At 45.6% G+C, this 12706-nt stretch overlaps 1 protein-coding gene across 1 annotated transcript in view; it reads right to left on the bottom strand.

Annotated features, from left to right (window-relative positions):
- Positions 1–12706, bottom strand: part of ENTPD4 (ectonucleoside triphosphate diphosphohydrolase 4) — a 120398-nt gene that overhangs the window by 106654 nt on the left and 1038 nt on the right. The gene's annotated exons all lie outside the window — the stretch shown is intronic.

Here is a 12706-nt window from a genome sequence, read left to right as displayed (position 1 = left end):
AGAACAGACTTGTGGTTGCCAAGAGGGAGGGGTTGTAGGGGAAGAATGGATTGGGAGTTTGGAGTTAGCAGCACAATCTGTTATATATATGTACAGCTGAATTACTTGGTTGTATACTAGAAACTAACACAACATTGTAAGTCAACTATCAATAAAATAAATATTTTTTAAAAAGCAAAAACTATACTTATTGAGTTCCTACTAGTATTAAGTATGATTGCTGATTCTGGGAAGTATCTATGAACAAAACAGAAATCTCTCTCCTGGGAAGCTTACATTCTACTGATAGGAGACAGACAACAACATAATAAATGCAACCATAAATAATAATAATTAGTCTGCACACAAATAAATAATAAATACAACTCTACTGTCTGTTGGAGGCACAGCAGGATGATTCTTGATAAATTTTACATCCTACATGAGTGACAGTTAGGACTTTGGGATGACTCCAGAGCTTTCAGCTTGAGAACTAGAAGCAAAGCTGTGAGGTCAGGATGCTTCCCTGAGGAAATGGCATCTGACTGGGGACTGGAAGGACAGATAGCCACCATCCAAGTGAAGAGAGGCAGGAAAAAATCCAGGGAGCTGTAGCTTGTCCTCAGCAGACAGGCAACTCTAGTATCGCATAAAGTCATATCAGTCCAGGAGGACTCCGTCCTGCCTTGCATGTCCACAAGGCTCAGGATTTAAGGGTACAATTTTATGTTTTTAGAGATTTAAAACACAACCTTGACTTTCAGCCTTCCAAGGAGCTACTCCTCCTAGTATTGTGTCTTCTAAGGGGTTGATAAGTTTGCATTCCATGATTTTTTCCAGTAGTTGATAAAAAAAAAAATAGTTGAACCAAACTTGGTCAAGGACAGCGTAATATGTCACACCTCCTTTCTTGCTTATATTAGCTCTATTAATCAACCTCCTTGGGTAGTACAGCTTACAAATCAATCCAACCATAAGATAACGTTACATGGCCAGCATTTCTCCATCTAACTCTATAATAACAGCCCTAAGGGTCAAATGAAATAAGATACGAGAAAGTGCTTAAAAGTTCGCCACAACTGCTAAGTGGTTCAATGAATTAACTATCTATCTATCTATCATTGGCTGGGCGGTGGTGGGGGTGGGGCGCGGGGGGAGGTTGGGGGGGAAAAAGAAAGGGAGAGGAGGGAAGGAGGGAGAAAGGAAGGATAGAAGGAAAGAAGGAAGGGAGAATTAAAGGAAGGAATAAAGAAAACTCTCCAGAGTTCAACAAGCTGCCATTGCTTAGCATGACTTGGACACCAAACATCTGGGAATGGAGAGACACGGAGATTAAATGAGCACACTGCTGTCACAGCCCAGGCGATTAAACCACAGAGCAGCCTCTCTGTATTTCCCTCTGGATAAACGTGCAACATTGTAAAAAACCTCACACCTGAGTAAGTGCACAGCCTTTTAAAAGAAACATGCTTTACTCACACCAAACTGATGCACTTTGAGAGAAGGCTATAGCTCTTTGAAGTGACTTTTGTGAACTTGACGCAAATGGTAAGAATCTGAATTGGTCCTTTTTATGATCTTATGGCAGAGAAGGCAATGGCACCCCACACCAGTACTCTTGCCTGGAAAATCCCATGGACGGAAGAGCCTGGTAGGCTGCAGTCCATGGGGTCGATCAGAGTCGGACATGACTGAGAGACTTCACTTTCACTTTTCACTTTCATGCATTGGAGGAGGAAATGGCAACCCACTCCAGTGTTCTTGCCTGGAGAATCCCAGGGACGGGGGAGCCTGGTGGGCTGCCATCTCAGGGGTCGCACAGAGTCGGACACGACTGAAGCGACTTAGCAGCAGCAGCAGCAGCATGATCTTATGGGGGCTCCCCTGATGGCTCAGTGGTAAAGAATCTGCAATGCAGGGGACGCAGGAGGCATGGGTTCAATCCCTGGGTCAGGAAAATCCCCAGTAGGAGGAAATGGCAACCCACTCCAGTATTCTTGCCTGGGAAATCTCATGGACAGAGCAGCCTGGCGGGCTATAGTCCATAGAGTTACAAAGAGTTGGACACAAATTGAGCGACTGAGCAAGCAAGCAATTATCATATGAAAAAGAAGTCTATTAAATCAGGGGTCTCCAATCTCTAGAATCCAATGCCTGATGATCTGAGGTGGAGCTGATGTAATCATCATAGAAATAAAGTGCACAACAAATGTAATGTGCTTGAATCATCCCCAAACTACCCTCAAACCTGCCCCAAGCCCGTGGAAAAGCTGTCTTCCATGAAACCGGTCCCTGGTGCCAAAAATGTTGGGCACTGCTGTTACATACAGCAAGTCGTGTTCATGCCCTCATTAAATATGCTTGCATGTATCAAAAACATTTTGATAAAAATATTATAGACTAGCATTTTTGAAAAAAAAGAAAAAGAAAAAACTCTTAAAAAACAAAATTAACTGCTGGTTAAGAGACAGAAAATCCTTAATGAACATTAGCATGCTATGAAAAATGTCCATGGCCACAGTAAGAGCTGACAAACACTTGTCAAACACAAATGGGGAAATGACATTTCTGAATATATATATTGTTGCTGTTGTTTAGTCTCTAAATTGTGTCTGACTCTTTTTTTTCCAGGCAAGAATTCTGGAGTGAGTAGGCATTTCCTCCTCCAGAGAATCTTCCCAACCCAGGGATCGAATCTTCATCTCCTGCACTGCAGGCAGGTTCTTAATCACTGAGCCATCAGAGAAGCCCCCAAATATATTTATACATATACACACACACACAGACACACACACACACACATATACGTATAAAGTGTTCTTTATATTTCTTTTTTAATCCTACAACATAGGAATTAATGTGTCCATTTTACAATTGAGAAACTAGACCCAGAGATGCTAAGTAATTTTTCCTCGGACACACAGCTAGGTAGTAAGTGATAAGTCAGGACTTTTGAGTTCAAAGTGCACCTTTTCTGCTATGCTCTGTTTCCTCCTCGATTGATTAAACACAAGCCAGTTGCTGCCCTGTTTTGTGCGGGAATCTGTGCTAGGTTCTGGGTCTATAAAGGAGCATAAACCAGAGACTCTGCTTTCCAGGTCCTAGGATCCAGATGAGGGACTAAGATGTGTACTGAAACAAACTACAGTACAAGGAAGTAAGTGATAAATGTCCTGAAGGTGAGGTAGCACACAGTCCTAGAGAAGTTCAGTGAAGAAAGCTGTGAGGGCTCCAGGGTCAGGGGGGCTTCCTGGAAGAGGTGATTGTTACTAATTCATTTGCATTTATTCAGTCAGAGCCTACTTTGTGCCAGGCATGGTGTTAGGCACCGAGGACAGAGCTGTGAAGATGTGATATCCAGTGTCTATTTCCTTGAAACTTACAGTGTGTGTGTGAAATAGAAAGAGAGAGCAAGAAACAGAATAATCAAATAAGATAATTTAAGAAAGTAATCAGTGCTATACATTTAAAAAAAATGATCATGAGGCTTCTGGGTGGTCCAGTGGTTAAAGAATCTACCTGCCAATGAGGGAACACTGATTCTATCCCGGTCTGGGAAGATCACACATGCCGCTAGACCACTAAGCCCAGGTGCCATAACGGCTGAGACTGTGCTCTAGAGCCCACGCACTGCAATGAAGAGTAGCCCCCATTCACCGGAACCAGAGAAACCCTGAGCAAAAGCAGACGACCCAGGGCAGCCAAAACAAAAGCAAATAAAAAGAATCAAGATTTTAAAAATGAGACTGTGGGACAGGTTTACATTGTTCTGAGGAAATGACCTTAAGGTTGAAACTGAAAGACCAGAATCTGTCCATGGGAAGAACAGGCCCTGGAGGTTCCAGATATGGGAATATCACCTCCTAAGGAGCTCCTCCGCTATGCTCAGCCATCTGGAAATATGACAACTATGCTTCCTGGAGGATCATGAACACCAAATCCTTTACCTTTCCCAAAAATTTTTTAAAAATTATTTATTTTATTTTTGGCTGTGCTGGGTCTTTGTTGCTGTGTGGGCTTTTCTCCAGTTGCAGAGAGCAGGGACTACTCTCCAGTTGTGGTGCCCGGGCTTCTCAACGCAGTCGCTTCTCTTATTACAGAGCTCGGGCTCTAGAGCGCCAGGTTCAGTAGTTGCAGGGCGTGGGCTCAGAAGCTGTGGACCCCGGGCTCTAGAGCATAGTAGTGTCGCACAGGCTTTGTGGCTCCGTGTGTGATCGTTCTGGACCAGGGATCGAGCCTGTGTTTCCTGCATTGGCATGCGGATTCTTTACCACTGAACCACCATGGAAGCCCAACAAATTCTTAATGATGGTAGGGCTCGGTTTCAAACTGCCCTGTGGAATCTGGCAAATATGGCCGTGTGCTAATGTGCTGTGTCATGTCAACATGACTAGAGAGGAGCATTGATGACTATTGATTTTTACCAAACAGGCATCTCAGATAAGACTAATGACGGCAATAAAGGAGTCTTATCAGCTTCCAGGGTTATTTCAAAAGCAGGTGAATGAAAAAGTACTGAATCGAACACCTGGGTTTTTACCCCAATTCTGCCACTATGCACTCCTGTGTCCGTGGACAAGTTATTTTACCTGTTAGATTTCTTTGGTCACTTGTGGGTTGGGTTTATGTTGTTGTTTAGTCACCAAGTTCTGTCCGACTCTTTTGCAACCCCATGAACTGTAGCCTGCCAGGCTGCTCTGACCACGGGCTTATAGGCTTTGTCATATTCCAAGTCTCTTCTACTTCTCAAGCTTTGCAAATCCACACTCCCAAGAAAAGTGTAGCACCTTCCTTTAGCATTTGTGACATGCGCTTTGGAAGAAAAGCAAATGTCCCCTTTTTCTCTCTTCTCCACCAACTTTCTGTGTTCAGAGCCTTGGGATCTATGGTACAACATGGTTTAACTTCTTGGAGATCACAGATGCATGCACAATTTTAATGTTATTTTATAGGAATATGGACTTCCTTTGAAGGAAACGCTTATTCCTGCAATAAATCTTGATTGTTCATTCAATTTACATCCTCAAGGAACTTAAGACCATATAACTGTAAGAATAAAAGGAAGGTTGGGACAGCCATGAAGGAGGCATGAAAGAGTGGTGGGGTTCAGCTCACTTCTGAGGGTCAGAGAAGGCTTCCTGGAAGGGGAAGCATCTGAATTGAGAAATGAGCACCTTTGACAGGTAGAGACCTGAAGAGCCCTCCCTTTGGAGGGTGTAGGACCATGGGTTTAGGGAGGATGTTCAGGGATGGGTACTTCCTAAAGTATTCCTGCCTGGGGAATTCCATGGACAGAGGAGACTGGCAGGCTACACTACATGGGTCCCAAACAATTGGACACGACTGAGTGACAAACACTTTCACTTTTCAGGGATGGAAAAGCAAGGTCTGGCTAGAAGTACGGTGACCATATCCTAGTTTCTCCAAAGCTACCTTTTTCTGTCCTAGTGGAATGCTCACAGATGCCCCTTGTCACTCAAAAAGTATCCCAGTTTGGATGATAAATTACATAGTCACCATAGCTGTAAGTGACATTCTCTCAGAGGCCTGATCTTCCCCTGGTTGAAAGGATCCAAAAGGAGAAGAGTCAGGAATGACTGAATTTGCAGATCTGTCACTTGGTAAAACAGAAGTAAAATGTACAGGAAAAAGTAGCATTAGAAGGAGTTACCAAGTAGGAGGAAAGATTATGAATTCAGTTTTAGATCTGAAATATTCAGCTGGAGGGCAATCAGAACCTCTTTAGGTCCAGCTCCTCCTCTCACAGATCAAAGGACTGGGGGCAAAGAATCTGAGTCAGGACTGGAACCCAGGTATCTCCCACCTCGGTCCGTAGCTTTAGTCTTTCTACCTCCCTGTCCTGAGCTCAGTAGTGCCCCTCCAACATGCATGTCTGCTGAGAACCTGTGGTCTTATTTAGAAATACCTCTGCAAATACAATCAAGTTAAGATGAAGTCATCCTGGTGTAGCACGGGCCCCTAATCCACTGTGGCTGCTGTTCTAACAAGAAGAGGGAAATGGGGACTTCCCCAGTGTCCAGTGGTTAAGAATCCGCCTTCCTATGCAGGGGATGCAAGCTCTATCCCTGGTTGGGGAACTAAGATCCCACATGCTACAGAGCAACTAAGCCCATGTGCCACAAGTACTGAGCCTGCACGCCGTAACTAGAGAATCTCTGTCCTGCAATGAAACGTTTTGCATGATGCAACAAAGATCCCCTGCGCCGCAACTAAGATCTGATGCAGCCAAATAAATACATTAAATAAATAAATATAGAAAAAAAGAAGAAGGAAATGTGCGTGTAGACATGGAGACAAATAGGGACGTGACAACGGAGGAAGAGACTGGAATAACACATCTAAAGCCATGGAATGTCGAGGATTGCCAGGGAGCCACAGGAAGCTAGGAACAGGTCAGGAAGGATACTTCCTTAGACTCTTTGGAAGGAGGGTGGCCCTGCCGATGCCTTGACCTTGGACTTTTAGCCTCCGGAGCTGTGAGACAGTATAATGCTGCTGTTTCAAGCTGCCCATTTAGGGTGTTTTGTGATGATAGCCCTAGGACCCTGCTCCATTGTCTGAGCTTCAGGTGGAGCTAGGTGTCTTAAAACTCAACATTCCAAAAACTAAGATCATGGAATCCAGTCCCATCACTTCATGGCAAATAGATGGGGGAACAATGGAAACGATGACAGACTTTATTTTCTTGGGCCCCAAAATCACTACAGATGGTGACTGCAGCCATGAAATTAAAAGACGCTTGCTCCTTGACTATGACTAACCTAGACAGCATATTAAAAAGCAGAGACCTTACTTTACCAACAAAGGTCCATATAGTCAAAGCTATGGTTTTCCCACTAGTCATGTATGGATGTGAGAGTTGGACCATAGAGAAAGCTGAGCACTAAAGAATTGATGCTTTTGAACTGTGATGCTGGAGATGACTCTTGAGGGTCCCTTGGACTGCAAGGAGATCAAACCAGTCAATCCTAAAGGAAATCAGTCCTGAATATTAATTGAAAGGACTGAAGCTGAAGCTCCAATACTTTGGTCACCTGATGTGAAGAACTGACTCATTGGAAAAGACCCATCACCGAATCAAAGGACATGAGTTTCAGCAAGCTCCAGGAGTTGGTGATGGACAGGGAAGCCTGGCATACTGCAGTCCATGGGGTTGCAAAGAGTTGGACACTACTGAGAAACTGAACTGACTGAGGTATCTGGGAAGCACAAGAAAATATGGGACTGGAGTGCAGAGAAATGGTCAGAATTGAAAGCCCAGCCAGGGTTGGGAATAGGAAAATGGAAACTGAAGCGAGGACCAAAGGGAAGATAAGGGGCGCTGAGGACATCCTATGGGGAAGGAGAGGCGGCGAAGGAGGCAGAGAGCATTGTTAGAAGGGCAGGAAGAGAGTGGAAATAAGGGAGGAATTCCAGGGGAGGCTGGGTTGAGAGGTTTGTGCTGGGAGAGATGGGCTGATCTGGAAGTGTGGTCATGGGTGACCTTTTCAAGAGCTTCTTTAGAAAGGTGCAGGAGATAAAAACCACAGGAAGTCTTCAGGAGTCTAGTGAAGGAAGGGTAGCTGAGGCAATCATTCTTTTGGGGACTTCAGGATAGAGGAGTAAAATAGGGCAATAGTTTAAGGTGTGGAGCCAGAAAGAGGGATTTTGTTAGGCTACAAAGGACTCAGTATATTTGTGGGAAAAGGCTGAGGAGAGGGAAAGATTACAGGTGCAACCTCTTTCGGTGGGTGGCCATGCAGGGCCCAAGATCACCATGCAAACACACCGTTCTGGCACACCCTACCCAAAACTGAGCCAATACTTTGCTTCCACTGGGGCCTCAGGGCTCTTCTCCCCCCTGCTCCCCCTTCCACCCTTGGGCCTTGAGACATCCACTAGGTGATGGGCTCTTGAGTGACAGTGGAAATGACCACAGTGCAGAGACCATGATGTGAGGAGGGGGCAACTGGCATCGTTGAGCCTCATCCATGAAAGTGCAGGGGGCAGCTGCCAGGGAGAATGGCACAGGAATCCACAAGACGGGGAGTCTGTGGATCCCACCATGTATCACAGCAAGGGGTTCCAGCCTTATCACAAGGGGCTTAAGCAGCAGGGTCTGCGACAAACTGGCAGGCTCCTGGGAGATTGCTATTGTTCATTCACTCAAGTCATGTCCAACCTGTGACCCCATGGACTGCAGCATACCAGGCTTCTCTCTCCTTCACTGTCCAGTGGAGCTGGGCAACACTTAATTCCCTGATTAAACCTCTAGCTCTGACCCTTTCTTGTCACCATCCTTTATAAAAGGAAGACCAGTAAACAGAGGCAACTCTCTGTCTTCTGTGCCTGGAGGCTTGCCCTCACCCCTTTCTTATTTGGTGGGAGGGCTCCATTTCTTCTTCGGTCTCAAGAGGAGACACATCCCTAAGGATGAATTGCAGATATAGCTTTTAGGACAGTCCTTGCTTCCTCAGCAAAGACAGTGCTGTCCTTGGGAAAGCAAAGGCTTCTGGGATTACAGGGCCAGATGTATAAATGAGTGAGGGATCCTGCATGTCTAGTGGCCCTCTCAGCCCTCCCAACATAAACCCTTGACTTAAAAATAATGAAAATGTGGAGGAGTGCACATTGCAAAACAAAAAAAAAGCAAAATGCACAGCCACACCAGGTACCCAGCACACTATGCTCTAGGAGACATCACACCATGCAGTTCCTCCAGGCACCCCTCCCCCGCCACCCGCCCCTGGTAGAGGAATTCTAGAGCCCCAGGGGAAGACACTGCATTGACTAAATTCTGGGCAGAGTGTTAATATATACGTGCATTGCATGAGTGGGTAGGCAGATGACAGGACTTGAGTAATTATTGTGAGAAAAGCAAGATTTTGGAGAAAGCCTGAATGTCTTCCCTGTGTAGCATTAACTCCCTTCTGTCTTCCTTCTTCCAAACACTCTCAAATTATATATAATTCATTGTAGGCTTTTACTGTATTTTTTTGTTTCTGTTTTTCTTTCACTGTGTGTCAATTCTAAAGGAAATCAACACTGAATATTCACTGGAAGGACTGATGGTGAAGTTGAAGCTCTAATATTTTGGCCACCTGATGTGAAGAGCCAAATCACTGGAAAAGACCCTGATGCTGGGAAAGATTGAGGGCAGGAGGAGAAGATGAGATGGTTGGATGGCATCACCGACTCAATGGACAGGAGTCTGAGCAAACTCTGGGAGAGTGAAGGACATGGAAGCCTGGTGTGCTGCAGTCCATGGGGCCACAAACAGTCAGCCATGATTTAGCCACTGAATAACAACGTGTTAATCACTAATGTTCATCGTCAGCAGGTGTGGAAGCAAGCCAACCAAAAGGGCCAGAGTCACACAACTGGTCAGAGGTGGAACCCAAGCTTGAACATGTCTGTGATTCCAACTCAAGTGCTATTCCCCCTACATTCTCTGTGGCTTCCTGCTTCTAAGTGGACTCCCAGTTGGGTGAAGGCAGCTGGGAACCAAAGACATCTTCAGAACTTCAACGTTCAGGAACCTTACCTAAGATTCAGCTGGAACCAGCAAGTCATCCAAGTCTCCTGGTTCACCCCGCAGGGCATGATCACAGCTCTGTCCCTGCATCCCTGTGATGTTCCCTTCTTGTTAGCAGTGGAGCCAGAGCATTGGGTCACAGTGTCTGGGGGATGTCACCCCCCTCCCAGCAGGCCTTCCACAGAGGTCGAGCACCAGGGCTGGCCACTGTATTCTGACATCCAGAGATACCTCCCTCATTATGATGCCCATTTGTTACTGTACAGAATATTGCTGAATGGGAAACCTAGGCGGGGTCTCCAGAGATGACTCTCAGACTCACAACTCGTAACTGGCTTCCTAAGGGAAGCCCCACCGAATCCTCCAAGGTGTAGGAGGCCACCTATGGAAGCTATGGTGCTGCCACCTTTCCTGTTGCCACTCCCATTGCCACAACTGCCTTTCAACATCCATGAACTTGGGGTCCAGACACTGTGATGCTATTGTAATAGGCAAGCCACTGCCCACCCCAACTGCTCCTGATCCAAGGGTCTAGGATTTTGCTAGGCAGCATACAACAGCAAAACAGCAGGATGGTGGTCTCTATTTGCCTTCCACCTCCCAGAACTCTCTAGTTCAGCTGTCAGAATTTAAGTCATATCTAGAAAATCCCATGGACGGAGGAGCCTGGTGGGCTGCAGTCCATGGGGTCGCTAGGAGTCGGACAAGACTGAGCGACTTCACTTTTCACTTTTCACTTGCATGCATTGGAGAAGGAAATGGCAACCCACTGCAGTGTTCTTGCCTGGAGAATCCCAGGGACGGGGAGCCAGGGGACTGCCGTCTCTGGGGTCGCACAGAGTCGGACACGACTGAAGCGACTTAGCAGCAGCAGCAGCAGACTCCAACTGCAAGAAATGTGGTTTAAATTTTCTGGCCACTACAGTACAAGAAGAAGTTTAAGGTATTGAGGGCCAAACCACTATAACTACCACATTTGGTGAGAAAAAATACTGAATATTCATAATAAATATTTTGAAGATTTTCTAAATGCTTCAGCTTAACATTTAATGAAATTTTTAAAAAATTGTATGTCTGTGAAGATTATGAGGATGTTCACAAATGCCAAGAGTGCGTTTAAGCATCTACGGGCTGACTTTTCTCCACCAATATCACCACTGCAGAGTTCAGGGGTTTTCTCATCCATCGAGAGAGTAGATCCTACAAAGAATGATCCACTTTCATTCTTTATATGTTTTTCAATTACAGAAACAATACAAGCATTGTTTGTCTGAAAAATATAGTAAACATAACTGTAATCCTACATCACTATCACCATAACCACTTCACTCTTTTTATGTGCATATTTACATCTTGGTGAATGTAGTGTTCATAGAACTCTGCTTTGTTTTCTTACCTACATCATAATTATTTCCCATGTTGTTGCATAACCACAATTAATGGCCTCATAATATTTCACTAACACAAGTATCGTAATTGCTCAGCTATTCCTCTCTAGTTGAACCCTTAGCTTGTTTCCAATTATTTATTACTATGAACAATGCTTTGAAGAGCATCCTGTATTTTCAGAGTGTTGGTCACTGAAGTGAGATGATGAGTTAATACTTACTGGTTAAAGGGTATCTATTTTTAAATGAGTATCAACAGGTTTTAACCAGTGTTTCTTGAAAATCACCTTTAGCAAAAGCAGGGAAATTTGTCTCCAGGAATGACTAAATGCAGAGCTTGTTTTTACCTATCCCATCTTTAGCACTTCTCTTGGGAGCAACTATTGGCAGCTACTGAAAATTCAGAAACAGTCCCCTAGGTCTTGAAGCCTCTATTGACATTGTTCACATCACTGAATCTCAAATCCCGGGGAGCTGTCTGGGTGACTGTGACTCGAATCTTGGGACCAGGGTGAGGCCAAGGAGGAGATACAGCATCTTCAGGGTCTCCCCCACCCTTTCATATCTCAAGGAACAGCTTTCCTGACTAGAAGTCTTCTACGGATAAGATGCAGTAAAAGTTGATCAGCTCAAGCCAAATCTCAAGCCCAGAACATGCACATTTAGACACACATTTCAGGGAGCCTTAGATAAACAGACAGGTTACTCCCCTAATTTTTGATTCCTCCCTCTTCCTCCCAGATGGAGAAGACATTATTATTTAGGTTACAATAAAGTAACCTGGGTTACACTTTATTTAAGAAGATATTTAATAGCTTGGGATGAGTTTATGAACTAGAAGACCTGAGTCTTTAAAGAACTATACATGTGCACTCAGTTGCTCAGCTGTGTCTAACTCTTTGTGACCCCATGGACTGTAGCCCCTCAGGCTCCTCTGTCTATGGGATTTACCAGGCAAGAATACTGGAGTGAGTTGCCATTTCCTCCTCCAGGGGATCTTCTTGACTCAGGGATGGAACTCGGGTCTCCTTGCTTGGCAGGTGGACTCTTTACTACTGTACCACCGGGGAAGCCCAGGCAGATGCAATGCTGCAAGATTTTACTCTCTTCGTCACTTTTCTCTCTATTGTGAGGCCAGGCGTTTAAAGCCTTTCCTGCCCGAGGAAAACGTGCTGAAGGTGCCCATTCAGAAGGGCTTCATCCTGGTGACCATTTATCGTCTTCACCAGTCCAGGGCTGTGTGGCTTTAGCCCCTTTGTGAGAATAAGGAGGAATAAACTTTGCTCTACGGATCACGTGTTTTCTTTTGAGAAAGAAAAACTTTAGTATTCGCGCCAACGAAGCAGCCTGGCGCAGGATCTCGAGATTTCACTTTGTTCCCTCCACGGTACATGCTCTTGTGCTGCAGAAAAGGAGGTGCACCCCTCGTATCGCGCAGTGGGTCCTCAATTCTGGAACTCCATCCACCCCCACGTGCGCCCCCACTCCTCCTCCAGCCACAAGAATTGCTCTATAAATGACATTCGCAGTAACTTAGCTGCTCCAGGCCCGAGGAATGCCAAAGCTTGCTGAGCAATACTGTTGGCAACAAAATCCCGGGGTCTGTGGGTAGACTGGCCGCTGTTCCGGATCCCCCTCCAGCCGCAAGCACTTCCCCCTCTGCGGTCCGGGTGACCCTTCCCAGCAGCTGCCCCCCTGGCCTGCTCCAAGCCAGGCAGCACCACCCCACCAAGAGGTAAGACGACTTCCCGGGACACCCCACGTCCTCCTCTCGCCCCCGTCCGGTAGCTTGGAAATTTGCACT

This window comes from Bos mutus, chromosome 8 (genome assembly GCF_027580195.1).
Source record: "Bos mutus isolate GX-2022 chromosome 8, NWIPB_WYAK_1.1, whole genome shotgun sequence".
In the NCBI taxonomy this organism is placed as follows: domain Eukaryota; kingdom Metazoa; phylum Chordata; class Mammalia; order Artiodactyla; family Bovidae; genus Bos; species Bos mutus.
Note: the sequence above shows the minus strand (reverse complement) of the source record. Positions and strands in the feature narration are given on the sequence as shown.